A 15,957-nucleotide genomic window follows, 5' to 3' on the forward strand; every position below is an offset into this window, starting at 1 on the left:
AAGAGAGTGAAAAATCAGCATGCAGGAAAATGTTTGAAGACTTGGCTGAGAGGTGTCCTAACAACAACATGTCACTCGATGTCAATGAGACCAAGGAACTGATTGTAGTCTTCGGGAGAGACAAACAGGATGTCCATGAGCCAGTAATCATCAGAGGATCAGAGGTGGAGAGGTTCAGTAACTTTAAATTTCTGAGTGTCGCTATCTCAATTGGTGTCCTGGACCCACTATATAAATATTATTGTGAAGAAAGCACAACCGCGCCTGTAATTCCACAGGAGTCTGTGAAGGTTCAGCACTTCATCAAAAACAGCATCCATCATCAAAGATCCTCACCACCCAGGCCTTGCTCTTTCTCACTGCTGCCATGAGGTAGAAAGTACAAGTGCCTCAAGACTCGCACCACCAGGTTCAAGAACAGTTACTGCCCCTCAGTCACCAGGCTCTTGATAAAAAGGGGATAGCTACACTCATTTAAGGACTGTTATATTGTTTGTTTCATGTTTGTTATTTATTGATTTTTTTTATTATCTGCATTTGCAGAGTTTGTTTACAGTTAACAGTTCCTGATGTTTACATTTTACAGTTACTGGTCTATAGATTTGCTAAGTATGCCCACAGAAAAAGAATCTCAGGGTTGTATATGGTGACATGTATGTACGCTGATAATAAATTGTACTTTGACTTATCCTGGGGAGAGGGTGTTGATCTACTGGGTTGATGGTTACTTCTTGGCTACTGGGACCACTGATGTCGCCCATGATCTCCATTCAAAAATTCCTTCAGCCTCCATGCGATCTAGCTCACTGGTTACTTTATCATGGATTGTATAAGGAACCAGACTGGCTTTGTAAACCCGGCATTTTCATTTAATCCTTGATATGTTTCAGCTTTCCAATTCCATCATTGAACACTGCTGTGGCACCATCCAGTACCTTTCTTAATTTGCTTTCAGTTGACTCCATTGCAGGGGATGTGGCATGCAAATAGTGGATGGATCGCAAATGAAATTGTGATTGTCTCAGCCAGTTACGGCCCCACAATGCCTGCCTTCCTGTTTTTACAACATACACTATAAGCCAATGTGGCTTATTGGTTGTTGTATTTCACTGTTACGAGTGTCTATTTCTCCAGTATAAATACTTAGTTGGATATCTGCAGACTTCAGTCCAGTATCTTTGAAATGCCGTTCAAACTTATTTTGTGGAATGTCAGAACCAGCTGAGCCAGTGTCCAATTCTATTTTAATTAATTTGCCATTCACTTTTCGTGTAAGCCACATTGCTTGTCTTTTGTCAGTTTTCACATTGTAAATCTCAAAGCTACCTAGTCCTGTATCACTCTCATCAGTATATGCAGATCAGTGCTCTTTTTGAATCTGAAATTTGACATTTTATCTTTTTCTCTTCCCTGTACAGTCCATTTATTTTTGTCTGCCCGACATGCCCTTTGTATTTGACCCACATTATTACATTTTCTGCAAGTTTTTCCTTTAAGCCTGCGTTGGTCTGATGAATGTGAGCCCCTGCCGCAACAGTAACACAACTTGTTTGGCCAGGCGAGTTTCGGTTTAGACATAATAATTTTGTTCACGTTCACTTTCATTCCTGAATGCAACTCAATTGCATCACTGTCTGCTGTTTCTATTGATGCAGTCATTTCAACTGCCCTTTTAAATGCAAGTTGTATTTTAGTTAGGAGTCATTTTTGAATGCTTTCTTACAAGATTCCACAAACTAAACCATCTCTCAGTGCATCTTTAAGCCCAACATTGAACTGACAAATCTCTGACAATCTCTTCAGTTCAGCCACAAATGGATGCTCCTTTCTTTTGACTTCACTTATATAACCTAAAGCGTTCTGTAGTCAACAATAGTTTTGGTTTTAAATGTTCCTGCATTACATTCACAATATCAGCAAAGCTCATTTCAGCTGGTTTGGTTGGAATCATTAATCTTCTAAGCAAAACCCATGAATTTTGTCCATTTTTTGCCTTTTTAAAAACTCTAATATCTCTCTCCCATTGTAAAGAAATATGTGCTGCACTTTTTAAAACTTGAATGTCTCTCTCCCTTTTCCAAAGAAAAATATGCCGTACATTTTTTAGCTCGAACATCTCACTGCACTTCAACAAATTGGTAGTCATCTCAGGTTCATTTTTAAACCTACTCATCACCATTGTTATGTTTTGTAGTTTCAGAAATTAATTGAAAGAAAAACACTGGAGCCTGGGAAGACATGCCTACTTTGTTTTACTCCAGTGAAGCATTCACATGTCATGTGGTGGTGTAATAACATATGCCATTCACATACTTCTTACATATACCCTGTAATGAATAATGTAAATAATGCTTAGTCAAACAATATATTTAGAATATTACTCAGAAGTTACTGAAATATTAAATACACTACAAGTACTTTAATTTTTGAGGTCAAATATTACAGATACAAGACTAACTCATAATCGACATTCCAGCATCAGTGTAGATTTAGGAGAGTCTCATTTAATCAAATGTGTGTCTTATGTGCTACTTAAAGAACAGCAGTTTGGAAAGTTCTTAAATAACACAATTAGTATTCCATGTCTTTGGAATTAAGGATTAATACAGCAAGAGTGGGGGGGGGGGATAATTCTCCAAAGTATTTTGAAATTACTAGTTTTACATTACTCTGGTGTATTTACTCATAGCTTCAATCCTTATCTTCTTTTTGCCCATTCTTTTGAAACTCCAAAAGAGAATAGGATTATTCTCCAATGTAGAATTTTAAGACAATGACTACGCTGCAGTACCTTACTCAAATGGGAGCTCACCTAATCAGTCTAGGTATCAGTCAAGTTTGCTCTTACCGTCTGGTTAACATGTCACAATTTGAAGCAGATGACCCTATTATTGTGACATTAGCACACTCTGTTGGGTTTGATGCCATTCACACTGAATCGATTAAAAGACAATTTTTCAGAAAACAAAATTTAATCGTAATTTAATAGCTTCAAGTTCAATTCGTGTTATGAATTGAAAATCTAGCTTTTTATCAGTTGTCTTTCCATTCGAGGGAAGCCACGAACCACGATTAAGAGAAATACTTTAGTGGTTAAATAGAAAATCCGTGGTGGGCTTAGCTCCTAAAGGAGTACAGTCTGATTCAACCCTTGTCCTTTACCATGTAGCAAGGTATCAAATTGCACACATCATCGAGACTCTTCCCTTCCAGTGAGCAAATATATTGTTTGTGCAAAGTGAAAGCTGGCAGTTTGGGGTGCCAACTAACTGGACGCGAAAAAAAAACAAGTCACAAAACAAATTATTTATTCCAAACAGCAAAAGAAATCTTACAAGCAGACAAAATTTAAAAGATTGCATTCTACTTTATTTCGCACTCCGGGGAGCCGGAGTGGGACCCGGAAGTTTTTTATATATCACATGGCTATGCGATTTAATAAAAACACAAAAATGGCGGCAGTCACATTGCGAGAGTGTATTTGCTGCGTCATAAAATAATATGCATGTAAACAAAGAGAGGAGAACGAGGAGAAGGAGGGAAAACGGGGAGAGAGTGTGAGGGGTAACTGAGCAAGTAGCGTCAGCGATGCGGGGACGGTCGAGCTCCCTCCTGGGCACTAAGGACGAGGCGAGCTTGCTGGGGTCTCGGGGGCGCTCTGTGGCTCAGAAGTCTCCTACTGCAATTGTAGCTGCGTTGGCTGGATTTGTTTACATTTTTTAATATATTTAACAGATATGCCTGTGTAGAATTAAAATGCAGTATAGTACAGATTGTTATTGTTGATAGCCGGGGCTTAAAATTGACAAAAAAAACTCAAAATTTAAGCGTGTATTTTTTTTTAAACTGGTGGAATTGCAGTTAATTCTAAACGTGAGTTCCTTCCGAATTTCCTATGGCTTTTATTTGTAAGAGCGATTTGATTATATTCGGAAAACTGTACTGCTTTCTTCGGTTTCCGGTGGTTGGAGAGTTTTTAATTTATCTTTTTCAGATTTGTATGTTTATTTTTTAAGATTTCTGCTGGCTCGTAAGATTGGAAACAACGTCCAAATCTAACTTGTTTACATCGAGGGTCGTGCATGGAGAGGAAGGGCGGAGCAGCGAATTCCTAATTCCTAGATCTCTGGGAAAATCAGCTCCTCCTCTTCACCCTCTTAAACAAGGTAGGCAATGCGACTGACTGTAATTGAAGAGTAACCCCCTTTGAGGCACTTGTATCATCAGCACCAAAATTAAATGGAAGGACTTTTTGGTGTTTTGAATTTAATTTGTGAATGTTAGCTTTTATCTTACTTGTTCAGAATTGAGAAGGTGCTGACAAGACCTTTGTTTGCTAATCATTCAGAATTGGTATCAAGAATGTTGTGGGTTACCACAGCTTTGAGCCACTGCAGACCATGTGTTCAGTGTATAGAATTATAAAGCTTTCAAGGAATTACAAAGCATACAAGGAAACCATATGGCCAACCTTATCCATGCTCTTCAGAAGTGAACATTAAATTAATCCCATTTAATTCCAGTACTTGATAATAACTCTGCACGTTACAGCTCTTCACCAGCTCATTCAGATTTTGAGGGCACTGCTACCAATTGGTCCTTCTAATTTGTAATGACCAGTGTACTCAAAATTCTTGTGCTGTGCAATTTTTTTGCCCGGTGACAAAACAGGTGCACACTGAATTTTTAAATGGAAGTAAACCTGAAGCTGTTCTAAGGACAATAAGCCATTCTGCTTTAAATAAATACTCTGCTGGGCAGAAGTTTGATTCTGTTTTGAATAAAAAGTGACCATCCTAGTTCCTTGTCAGGCTGATGTCTAATGTGGTGGCATTCTTTGGATGATACCTGTCTCAGGTTTGGAAGGTGTTGCCGATTTAACAGATGGTGTGCCAGTGGTGCAGAAGAAGAATTTTTAAGTCTAATTTATGATGTTAGTCAAGTAGGCAGCTTAATTTTCAATAGTATTTTCCCTTTTCAGTGTTGGATTTGACCAGACAAGTGAAGTGCTCCACTGCAGTCCTGACCAATACACTCAGGATCTCAGCAGGCCAGGCAGTACCTGAGGGGGGAAATTCAACAGGCTGAGATGTTTAATCAGGATGCTGCCTGGCCTGCTTAGTTTCTCTAGCATTTTTGTGTCGGTCAAGATTTATAGCACCTTCAGAATCTCTTCTGACACTGCGGTCCTGATTTGATGGTGGAGAATCTTTGAAGAATCAAGAAGACATTCACTGCCGTGAAGCAACAAAGCCTCCTTTTGTTGCCACTGAACTTATTTTGCCTGTCTAGTTAAATATTTGGTTTGGTGATCGTTAATAATCCGATAACAAATGTTGGACATAGGTTTGTGCTCCAGTTTCCTCTCCCTTTTACACATGGCATTATCAAACACAAATTGACCCCAAACCACAGAAAGGATAGTGGGAAAGATACAGTTTTAAGAAACATGTTTACAGAGAAGAAGAGGAAAGTTTTAGAACTCTGAATGTCAATGTTAGTTCGCATGCTAGATGAAGGTTTCTGTAATAGTTAAACTGAGCCAGGGATGAGGTAAGTGGGTCTTGATGAATCAGAAAATATGATAGGACCAGTAAAAGGCCAATGTGGTACAGAGACTTGTTCAACTTTAATCAGTAATATTTGAACAAATTGTAACTGACCTCAACAATTCTTATTCAAAATACATATTCTTGTGATTTTTTTTCTAATTAGCAGCACAAGAAGTATTTATATGACAAAGATAGAACATTTAAATATTCTAAGAATCAGGTCATTGCCAAAAAACCTTCATATACTGTTTATTCATAATTGCCATCAAGAATGTGGTAGTGAATTACCATGTTAAATTGCCACAGTCATTATGTTGAAGGGGTGACAGTGTATTTCCAAGTAAGGAAATGTGTCTTGGAGGGAGCTTGGAAGTGTCAGTATTCCAGTGTTCCTGCTTGGTGGTGGTAGGTGTGGATTTGAGAGGTGATGCATAAGCAAGTAACTGCAGTCTGTGTTTTGCATCCAGGATGCCACAGTGATGGAGGTGGTGCTGTTTGAGAATGATAGGTTGTAGGAGGCTTTGAGTTGATGATGTTGAGGTACTTGAGTATTGTTGGCACTGCAGAAATCCAAGTGGAGACTCTTGCATCACATCACTGACTCATGCCTTGGATATGGCAGCAGGGCTTTAAGGTGTCGGGAGGTGATTCACTTGATGCAGCCTGCTTACAGTAGCTCCTGGCTTGTTCTTGTAGCCACAATACTCACGAGGCTGGTGTAGTTTAGTTTCTGGTCTGTGGTGTCTCTGAGGCTGTTGATGATGAAGGCCTCGCCACAGTAATGCCCTGCAATGTCAAGTTGGAGTATCAGATTACTTGCCATTTATTAGGCCATGCCTGAATATCGTCTAGGTGCCGCTGCATGCAGGTATGGTTTGCTTTATTTAGGGAAATAAAAAGTGTTTTCACCATTTACAATGCTTAAATTGGAAGGATGCTGCAATGTTTGCCACTTGCCTGAATGACACCACCTCCCGATTCACCTGTAGAGATAAGAGCAGCCAGCAAAAGGAACAAGGTGCCCTGATCCCTGAACCTGGAAGTGTGTCCTCATTCCCACTTTGTTGCTGGCTGTCAGTCATGTGGCCCTGATCCAGAAGCATCATGGGACTGAAATGATTCATGATATAATTGGTATTCAGTAACATTTATTGGCCTGTGAAAGAAGGATCTTTATTAGTTCCTGGTCCTCCATTCTTCATTTTAAATTCTCATCCACACGTTTTAGACCAATGTAGCCAAGGCCTCTGAGTAAATGGGAGTAGTGATTAATGGCTATCAGAAACAGAACTTCAAAGGAACTGATGCTTAAAATGACGGGGAAATGGGAGGCCAGGCACTGCGTTATTTAACAAAATTAAAAACCTTGATAACAGGTCAAGGGCTACAAGTTTAGCAAAGAAATAAGTAGTACAGTTTTAAATATCAGACCTGTTTGTGATGTTTTCTATGATTAAATGTCTACCAATACATTGGTTCTGTTTGCACATGACCACTTGGACAAGATACAAGAGACTAGTCAGCACTCATGGAAGTGGAAGTCATCTTGAGTCTGCATCTTTCAGACAGGAAGGGGGAGTAAGGAGTGGGTGCCGGACAATTTGTAGAATGGCTTTAATTTGTTGTGATATATCATTTCTTGTTACTTTCTTAACCATGGTTTATCTGTATCTTTGTTATGCTCTTCTATTTCATAAGCATTGTACTGCATCAATAAGTGTAGGGGCTTTCTCATATTGTTAAACTTAGATTCAATCTCTGCTTTTGCTTGGAAGCCCATGAATGAAAATGACCATTTTTGTAGCGAGGTGTTAACATAAGTTGTTGACAGTTTAATGCTAACTCCAGCAATAGTTTCAAGTAATAAAGTTTATATTTTCTCTTGCCCCCCCCCAATTTGTTTATGTTCAGTCTTTCAACAATGAGGCAGAAGATTTGTTGTAGAGATGCTGTCAAAATTTGCATCTTTATTTAGTGATACTGTGGTCTTGTCAAAATATGGAAGTGATAAAGTGAAATTATACTTTTATAGGCCTCTGAATCAAAGTTTAGCCTCACCTGAACTACAGCTTTCATATTTATCCACTTTCCATAACATCCTTTTCAACTTTGATAGTTTCCTGCACGTTCGCTTCTGCCCTTCTTCAATTCAGCTTAGAATTGGTGCTTGCACTTTTCAATTTCGTTATTGGCTTATTTTAGGATTATTTTTCACTTAATGACTTTAATAAAATTCAGTATTTTTAATTTCTAAAAAAAAGGCAAAACTTCAACATAGTTTTTATGATAAATTGCAAATGAATCATCAATAACAAAAAAAAGTCCACACTTTGAAAGCTGCTTGTAATTCTACTAATTTGAGATTTTCCCTCCTAGCCTACCCATTATATTGCTATGGAGTGTATTCTACTTCATTTGGTTGTTAGTCTGTGCACATTAACCTTTTGAAAGCCATGTTATAAAATTAAAATGGATTACTGAGATTATAACAGTTTTATCACTGTCAAGAAGTTGTTTTGTGGATTTTAACAGAACAGAAATGGAAAAACTAATTGAAATGAAGACTGAAAAGCACTTTCATATATAAACTGGTAAGTATTTGAACCTTTCACTGGTGCAAGTATCATGAATAGGTTGGAGAATTCAAATCTAGAGGGGGCATAGATGGATTCCGGTGGTTCCATTGGGAGATTTTTTATTAAGCATGGTTATGTAGAACTCACACTGCAAAAATGACTGGGCAAAATGGCTTAGATTCTTAAAACTAGACAAGTGCACACCAAAGGTGGGGGTGGGGGAAATAGATAACTGAAAGGCTACAATGTGGCAAGCAAATTGGAAGTAAAGATCAGCTTTAGTTTGTCCAGATGATCCTGCATTGCACACTTTATGTAATCTTTTGAAGTGGCTGTGTATCTGTTCACATTCTGAGCTTTCTGGTGCAGAGTTCTACAGCAGTAGCACTGTGGGTATTGGGTGCCTGGCAGTAAATTAAAGTGGCATAATAGTCCTGAGTCTGTATACCCTTAGTAACGTAGTGAGTGCTTTTTAGTATGGTGTCATCAGAGATTTAGGTGCAGGATTCCCTCAGCTCTAAATGTTAAACAGAAAGGGTTATTATTATCCAATTAATACAATAAATTTGATTTTAGCGGATCTCTATCTGTAAGCAATATTTGATGAAAAGACAAAAATACCATTGAGAATTTGCTCAAGAATTTTTTTTTGTCTGTTTTACCATGATTTCATGGTAAAACATTACTCACTACTGTGATCTCCCTGGGCTGAGTTGAGGTCAGAATTTGGGAGATTGAATGTTGTTGAGTGCAGGGTCTGGATCATGCAGGACTATTGACTGCACTCCTCCCACCCCCTCCTCTTTCCTTCTTCTTTACATAGAATTACCATAAGCTTTCTGACAAGGGTCCCAAGTGAGTACTTTTGACCTGTGGCTGAGAGCTTTGTCAGGTCTTCAGCTGCTGGAGCAAGGATCGTAGCCATGGCCAAATGCAGAAAGAATCCTGTCTGATCGTTTTTTTCCCTTCCCACCCCAGTTCTGGACCTGAAGTCATTGTTTAAATATCCAGTTATGTAAGACTGGTAAAAATGCCATTCTTCAGAAAGAAACACTTGCACTTACTTTGCATTTTTCTCCCAAGCAGGTTTATAATTGAATAACTTTCTGAAATGCAATCACTTGTAGGTAACACAGTAACAACTTCCGGGCTGCAAGCTTTCCCAAAAAAGCAGTGTGCTAATGACAGATGATATATTTTTATGATGTTTTGGGGGGGGATAATAATTGGGCAGAGGCAGGGAATGACACTGCTGCTCTTATTAGAGATAGTGAAATGAGATTTTTGCAAGAGATCAGAAGAATATTGGTTTAACATTACACCGTAAAAACAACAGCTTTGACAATGTGCTGTACCTCACCACTGCCAAGTTAAGTGAGCCAAGGATTTGTGCAAAAAGAAAAATAAATTGTGAAGATGTTTCCAGCAATCTGGCTGATCTGTATTCCAGATTTTTGTTCAAGTTTGTTTACAGCAGAGCCAAGTTTGCATTTGGTCTTTAAAGCAGTTGGTTCAAAGCATAGAGCTTGAGTAACAAATCTGTATAAATACCATAACTGAGTGCTATGATGTTACGCACATTCGTGCTTTAGCAATTTGTAGGTTCTATTTTCTATCTTATTTCCAATGTCAATGGAGATGCCAAATTTTAATGTTTTTAAATGCGAACAAAATTATATAACATTATTTAAACCGCTTTTTTGTTTTCTAGTTATGAATCTTACTGAGGACACCTTGTGGTTCTTTAGAATTATTGAAGTAACAAAATTATAGATAAAACACTTGATTAACTTTATCCAAAGGGTGATAGCAATGATTGATAGCAAGTTGTTGCTTATTAAAATGTTGCAATACAGCACTTTATAAACATTTTGCTCTTTTAGTTCCTGCTGATATATTCTTTCCAAGCGTCAACTGCTTTCAAAATCTGCTGAATATCATTTTTAAACAATGTATAAGACTACTGGATCCAGTTGCATCCAGACAATATTTTAATTCCCTTACCAATTTGGTTACATCAGCACATTCTGATATTGCTCCAATACAGGTGTCCCCCACTTTACAAATGTTCGCTTTACGCCACTTTGCTTTTACAAAAGACCTGCATTAGTAACCTGTTTTTGCATTACAAAGAGGATTTTCACTATTACGAACATTTTTCCCATATAAATTAATGGTTTTTCACTTTACGCCATTTCGGCTTAAGAAAGGTTTCATAGGAACGCTCTACCTTTGTAAAGGGGAGAAGGCACCTGTTTTTGACTCTTTTCGCATATGAATGAGTAATGATATGCATCCTCACTGAGGGTCACCATTCACTAGCCTGTACCACCCCGAGAAAGGTCATATTAAAAATATCTAATAATCTGACTTCCATCACCCTCGGGAAAAGAATTCCATAGAAGAGTGGAGACATTTTGTCCGCAGTTTGAAATGATGAGATCCATATTTTACAGCTGTGTGCCCTTCTTCGTGACTCCTAGTAGTGAAAATATCTCAGCATTTCCCCTGTCAAGTCTCCTTAGGATCCTGCATATTTGGCTAACTTTACTTCCCATTCTACTAAGCACCTGGGAGTACAGATCCAACCTGCGTGGCCTCTCTTGAGAAGACGACCCCCTCATCCAATGAATTTATCTGGTGGACCTCCTTTGTGCAGCCTGCAATGTTATTACATACATTAGACCGAACTCTGGATATTATTCCAGATGTGACCTCAGCAGTACTGTGTACAACTGTAACAAAAGCTCCTTATTCTTAAACCTTAACCTCCTTCACAATAAAGGAAAAAAATCTATTTTCTTTTTTAAACTACTTAAATGTTTCTATCTGCTAACATTTTGTGATTAATGTACTGCACCACCTAGATCCTTCTGAATTCCACCCATTTTCAGTCTCTCCCCAGTTAGATATTAATCCATCTTTAATAGTTCCTAATACCATGACCTCACCTTCGATTCTATTTGCCAGGTTTTCTCGTGATCACTTAACCTATTAATATTTTATTACAGGATCACCATGTCTTCCACACGACATTTGTAACATCAACAAACTTGGAAATAGTAATTTTTTCCCTCATCTGGGACATTAATATAAATAGTAAATAATTGAAGGCCAGGAACCCATACTTGGGATACTCCATTAATTACAAGCCTCCAACCTGAAAACTGGCAGCAGGAAACTTTTGCCCATCAGATTTGCACTGACCGTCAACCACCCACTTAAAGCAATCCTATGTTAATCAGATTCTTATTCTTCCCATGTTCTCATAAACATGTCTATTGAAAACTGGCTGTCATATAGAAAACAATCTATGATAAAACATTTTCTTCAATACCTTGGATTTTAGTTCATTCACCAGCCTCAGATGTGGCATCTTGTCAGACACCTTTTAGAAAACTAAATACACTCTATCTACCAACAAGAGAAAATCTGTAGATGCTGGAAATCTGAGCAACACACACAAAATGCTAGAGGAACTCAGCAGGCCAGGCAGCTTACCAATAACTATTGTGAAGAGTGAATTGTCATTTGCCATCTTGTAGTATTCGGTCTGAGTTTTCTTAACGTAGAATTTCTGTCGCATCTTCAGGTTTTTCTTCATTAGTGGCGTTGCATCCACTTCTGTTTTGTTCTGATATATTTTCCATGAATCTTAAAAGATTTAATACAGTGTTTCCTTCGATAATATCTACAGCTAACTACTATGTATTTTCCTCTAAATATTTTATATTCCCCAGCTCATCCTGCCTGCAAATTGGAGACTAACCTTTTGAGTATTGCCTTGAATTACAGAACAAAAGAACAGATGAATTGGAAGCAAGACTAATGCTAAAGATTCGTGCTGAGCCTCTTTTAAATCTGCATGCTTTAGTATCAGACCTGCCATGTATATCCCTAAATTAGAAAGTTATCTCTTCAAGCTGCAATTCAAAATATTAGAGCATGCAATCTAGATCTGCTCTCCACTGCAGTACTATAAAGTTCAAAGGAACATACATTTGACAGGGCAAGGCTTGGAAAGTATACACTTCATTTGTCATTTTATTTCACATTCTTTGTTGCTTCCAAGTTGCTAACTTTACTTGGAACTTAAACTGTATTAGATTAAACCTACTGCAAAGTTGAAGTCAACACTTGAGTAATTTGGTCAGCTCTGCTGGTCTCTAAGTGACAACAGGAATGTGATCAATTTCATCAGTAGAATCATACTCACATATGGCGGTGCATGCTTTGGCGTAATAGTAATTCCTAGGTTATATTTTTAAAATTAATTCTGAACCTCTATCTAAACTCCTGTTGTCTTTGCAAGACTTGAGTCTTTTTCTTATGTCACTGGTTTTGACATGAACTACAACTTGCAGCTGAGGCGTTATTTCACAATTATTTCTGAAGGGGCTCATAGCATAAATTTGCTAAACAATGCATATGAGTGGCTTCTTGGCTTGTAACTTCACTAATAAATATCCTACCTACATTCTTACACTACCAAATGCGGCTGTGGTTTTCTTTATTATTTCCAGTTCCTGGCTGTATCATTGTTGTCCAAAAAGTGCTACAAATCTAACAGCTTCGGGGTCTGTGGTAGTTCTGGTTCTCTTTCATCATGAAGTCTCCTCTCTTGTAAATACTGTGTGGTACATGATCAGTCGCTTGCTTTGCATGGTTTCATTATCGTTGGTCTTGCAATGGGACAAGAATCTGTTCCAGTGTCAATTTTCAGTTCTCTTTTTTTCTTCCTCAATGTTTGAACTTGTCTAGGCCATCTGGAAGTGCTGGTGATTTTATAGATGGAGCTTTCTAATCAAGAATGTTGATTTCTGCTTAGATGGCCAGCTGTTGTTGTTCAACCCCATATCTTTGCACTTGGGCATTTCTTTCCACTTCTAGCTTTGGGCTATGTTCCTAGAAATGGTAGGTGACCTCAATTCCCTTAGAGTGTGACCTTACAGTGCTGGTCACTGAGTGTGCCATCAGAGGAGGCATATTTTTGGCAAATTTTGCCTATGCTGACAATCACATGCGCATGCCCCAGCAAAGGTCACTGTGCTGGCCCTCAATCTTGCAAACAGTAAAGCCCAATCGTTAATTACCCTGAATATTCAGAGCTTTTCCAAGAGCTGCTTTCATTTGTAGGCTACTGAAGTAACTTCTGTTTTTCTAAATATAAACTAGATCCTTTCTAAAGGGAAGAATTGGTATGAAGTAATTCTGTTTGACAGCAGAAGGCATCCAGTGTAATCCATAGGAGAAAATATTTGCTATTTTTAGTATGTTTCTAAGTTTTAAATATTTTCTCCAGCTTGAGTGTCTGGCTTCCATTTGTGCTACAACAGTAACTCAACAAAGTTTGGTGGCTTTGATGTCTGCCTGAAGACTAAGCACAGCTATCAAAATATGATGAAATTCAGACATCTCAGGCAGTGGCTCAGAGCAGTTGATGCAGCACCTTCGAGAGGGAATGGAGAAACTTAAAAACTGCTTCAGTATTTTTAAATTGGGAAAATGTGATTTAAATTAAAAGCCAATCAAATTTCAAAACCGCCAAGACATTCACTGATTGTAGCACTTCATTTTGATCAGCTTCTTTATGTAGGTCACAGTGTCGTGTTTATAAACATCCAGATTCACACTATCCAATTTGCATACCACATGCTGTAGTCTGATGTGGTATAGTGTGCCTTTGTCGGTTGGTTGAGTAAGGTATGGTAATGACTTAACACGTATTTGTTGCTGAAAGTGAAACCGTCCAAACCAATAGGAAGTGTTTTTTTTGTATTGGCTGCAATAAAAATAATCCTGAAGTATTCTTTCTTTATTTTCAATAGCCCTGGTGTTAGGCAAGTGAATGCAGAATTCATTTCATTTCAAGTATAGTCCTGGGGTAATCAGAATAAATTTCTAGTAGATTATCTGCAGCTTCTCTTTTCCTTGGCTGTCATATGTATCTTATTTCAAGTTAATACAGGGACGATGTCTCTATAAATAATTGCCCTGCCCTGGTATATAGATGAGTAAGATGATTTGGGAGGACTGCCTTCAGAGTGTTAATGCTCATTCCATTTGGTATCTGATACAATTCCAGGATCAGGCTATTTACTTCACATCCATCTCAATTCTAGTGCTTCTTGTGAGTCTCCTCCCACCATTCTATATCTACCTCAGTAAAAATGTCATCCTGCTCCTTTTGTTTTGCTCTGTGTTTATCTAACTTCCTCTTAAATGCATGATTGCTCTTATTCACCTAAACCATTTTTATATGACACATGGCTGCATGTTCTGGTAATACTTTGGGTAAATAAATGTCTTCTAAATTTTCTGTGCATGACCGTGTACTTACCTTCTCTGCAAGTAGAAACTACATCTCCATTTATTCTCTATCAAGCTTTTCAGAATGTTGAAGATGTAATTGTTAAGTTGCCTCGCTCTGCTGTATCTGGAAATGTATATAACTTATCAGTTCTGATGATCTCCTGATTGTTTTTGCACCTTTCATAGACCATTGCTATCTACTCGTATATGAACCCTCTACAGTATTCCAGGTCTAACCAAGTTCAAATAAAGTAATTAACACAAATATCCATTTGGAGATGGGCAGAGTGCTTTGATTTATTAATCCACATTGGTATTTCCAGTGACGTACTTTTGGACTCCATATCCATCACCAAATTTACCCTTTTTAGTAATAGAACTAAGCACATTTATGGTGCAGTGTAAGACCATGCACCTGGCAGAAACAGAATTCAAAGGCTAGGTATTCTGTGGAGAATGACTTGCTTCCTATCTACTCAAAGCCCTTGCACCATCTGCAAGAGGTATGGCAGGCTTGTGCACATGTTTGGATGAGTTCAGCTCCAGTAGCCTTTAGTGATAAACTGGTCTGTCTGGTATCCCATCTACAATACTCAAACTCATAACCTACCACTAGGTCCAACAACATACATGAAGGTGTGCCACCACCTGCAGACCCCCCTCCAAATGGTACACTAAAATAGCTTTGAAATATATTGTTACCTCTTCATCATTGCTGAGACAAAATCTTGGAGCTCACCGCCCTCATCAAAGAGCTGCAGCAGTTCAAGGTAGTGGTCAGCATCATCTTCTGTAAGGCAATTAGAGATTTATGTTGATGGTTTGCTAATGACACTCACCAAACAATATATGTGGAGTAAAGAACTGATGCAAAGAGATGGGAACAGACTTGGTCTTCCAGATGTGTTCTCGAATGGGCAAAGCACTAAATGGATTGTGAGTTGGCCCTGCCACGTTTGGGCTCAGTTTTTCTTGATTATTATTGATTGATTCCTCCGTATAAGAAAAAGTATATGAATACTGCGAGCTCAAGAGTAGGTTTACTAGTTACATAGACTTCAGTCCATGAGCCTTGCTAAACAAATATGGAAAAGTTGGCCGAATACAAGGAGCTGGAACGGATTTTGGCAATGAACATCCTGAACTAAGTTTAATTCAACATGCAAAAGTGTTGAGTTGCCTGTTGGAGAAAGCAGTCGCTTGAACTGTAAAATGTATAAATCTTCCTAACTTAACTTCACACTATAATTAGATAAGGGTTTACTATGAAACACTTGAATATGGCAATGTATCTTTGGTTTTTCAGCTCAAAACCTTGACGACACCTGAATGCTGACGGGGTGACTCTCTGGCTGCCCTGGCTCAGTTATCACTGTGCTGATGCTGTCTGTTCTCAAGGTACAGTACTGTGATAACTGAAGGATGGCAGCCACCTGGACATCAGAGCCCTTGCAGAGATATGAGAAGGAACATGTATTGGATTTGTGAAATACCCACCCCACAACCTGCTGGTAGGT

The 15,957-nt window shown here is 38.4% G+C and overlaps 1 protein-coding gene across 2 annotated transcripts in view; it reads left to right on the forward strand.

Moving 5' to 3' along the window:
- Positions 1–3,458: 3,458 nt before the first annotated feature.
- The window catches only part of jak1 (Janus kinase 1), a 150,983-nt gene continuing 138,484 nt past the window's right edge, over positions 3,459–15,957 (forward strand). Inside the window, exons 1-2 of one of the 2 annotated variants that reach the window (XM_073063190.1) lie at positions 3,459–3,564; positions 4,017–4,166. The gene's annotated coding sequence lies outside the window, so the exon portion shown is untranslated. Of the gene's footprint in view, positions 3,874–4,016; positions 4,167–15,957 lie in introns of both variants that reach the window. The other variant, XM_073063189.1, reaches the window with a different exon arrangement.

This window comes from Hemitrygon akajei, chromosome 12 (assembly GCF_048418815.1).
Source record: "Hemitrygon akajei chromosome 12, sHemAka1.3, whole genome shotgun sequence".
Lineage (NCBI taxonomy): Eukaryota > Metazoa > Chordata > Chondrichthyes > Myliobatiformes > Dasyatidae > Hemitrygon > Hemitrygon akajei.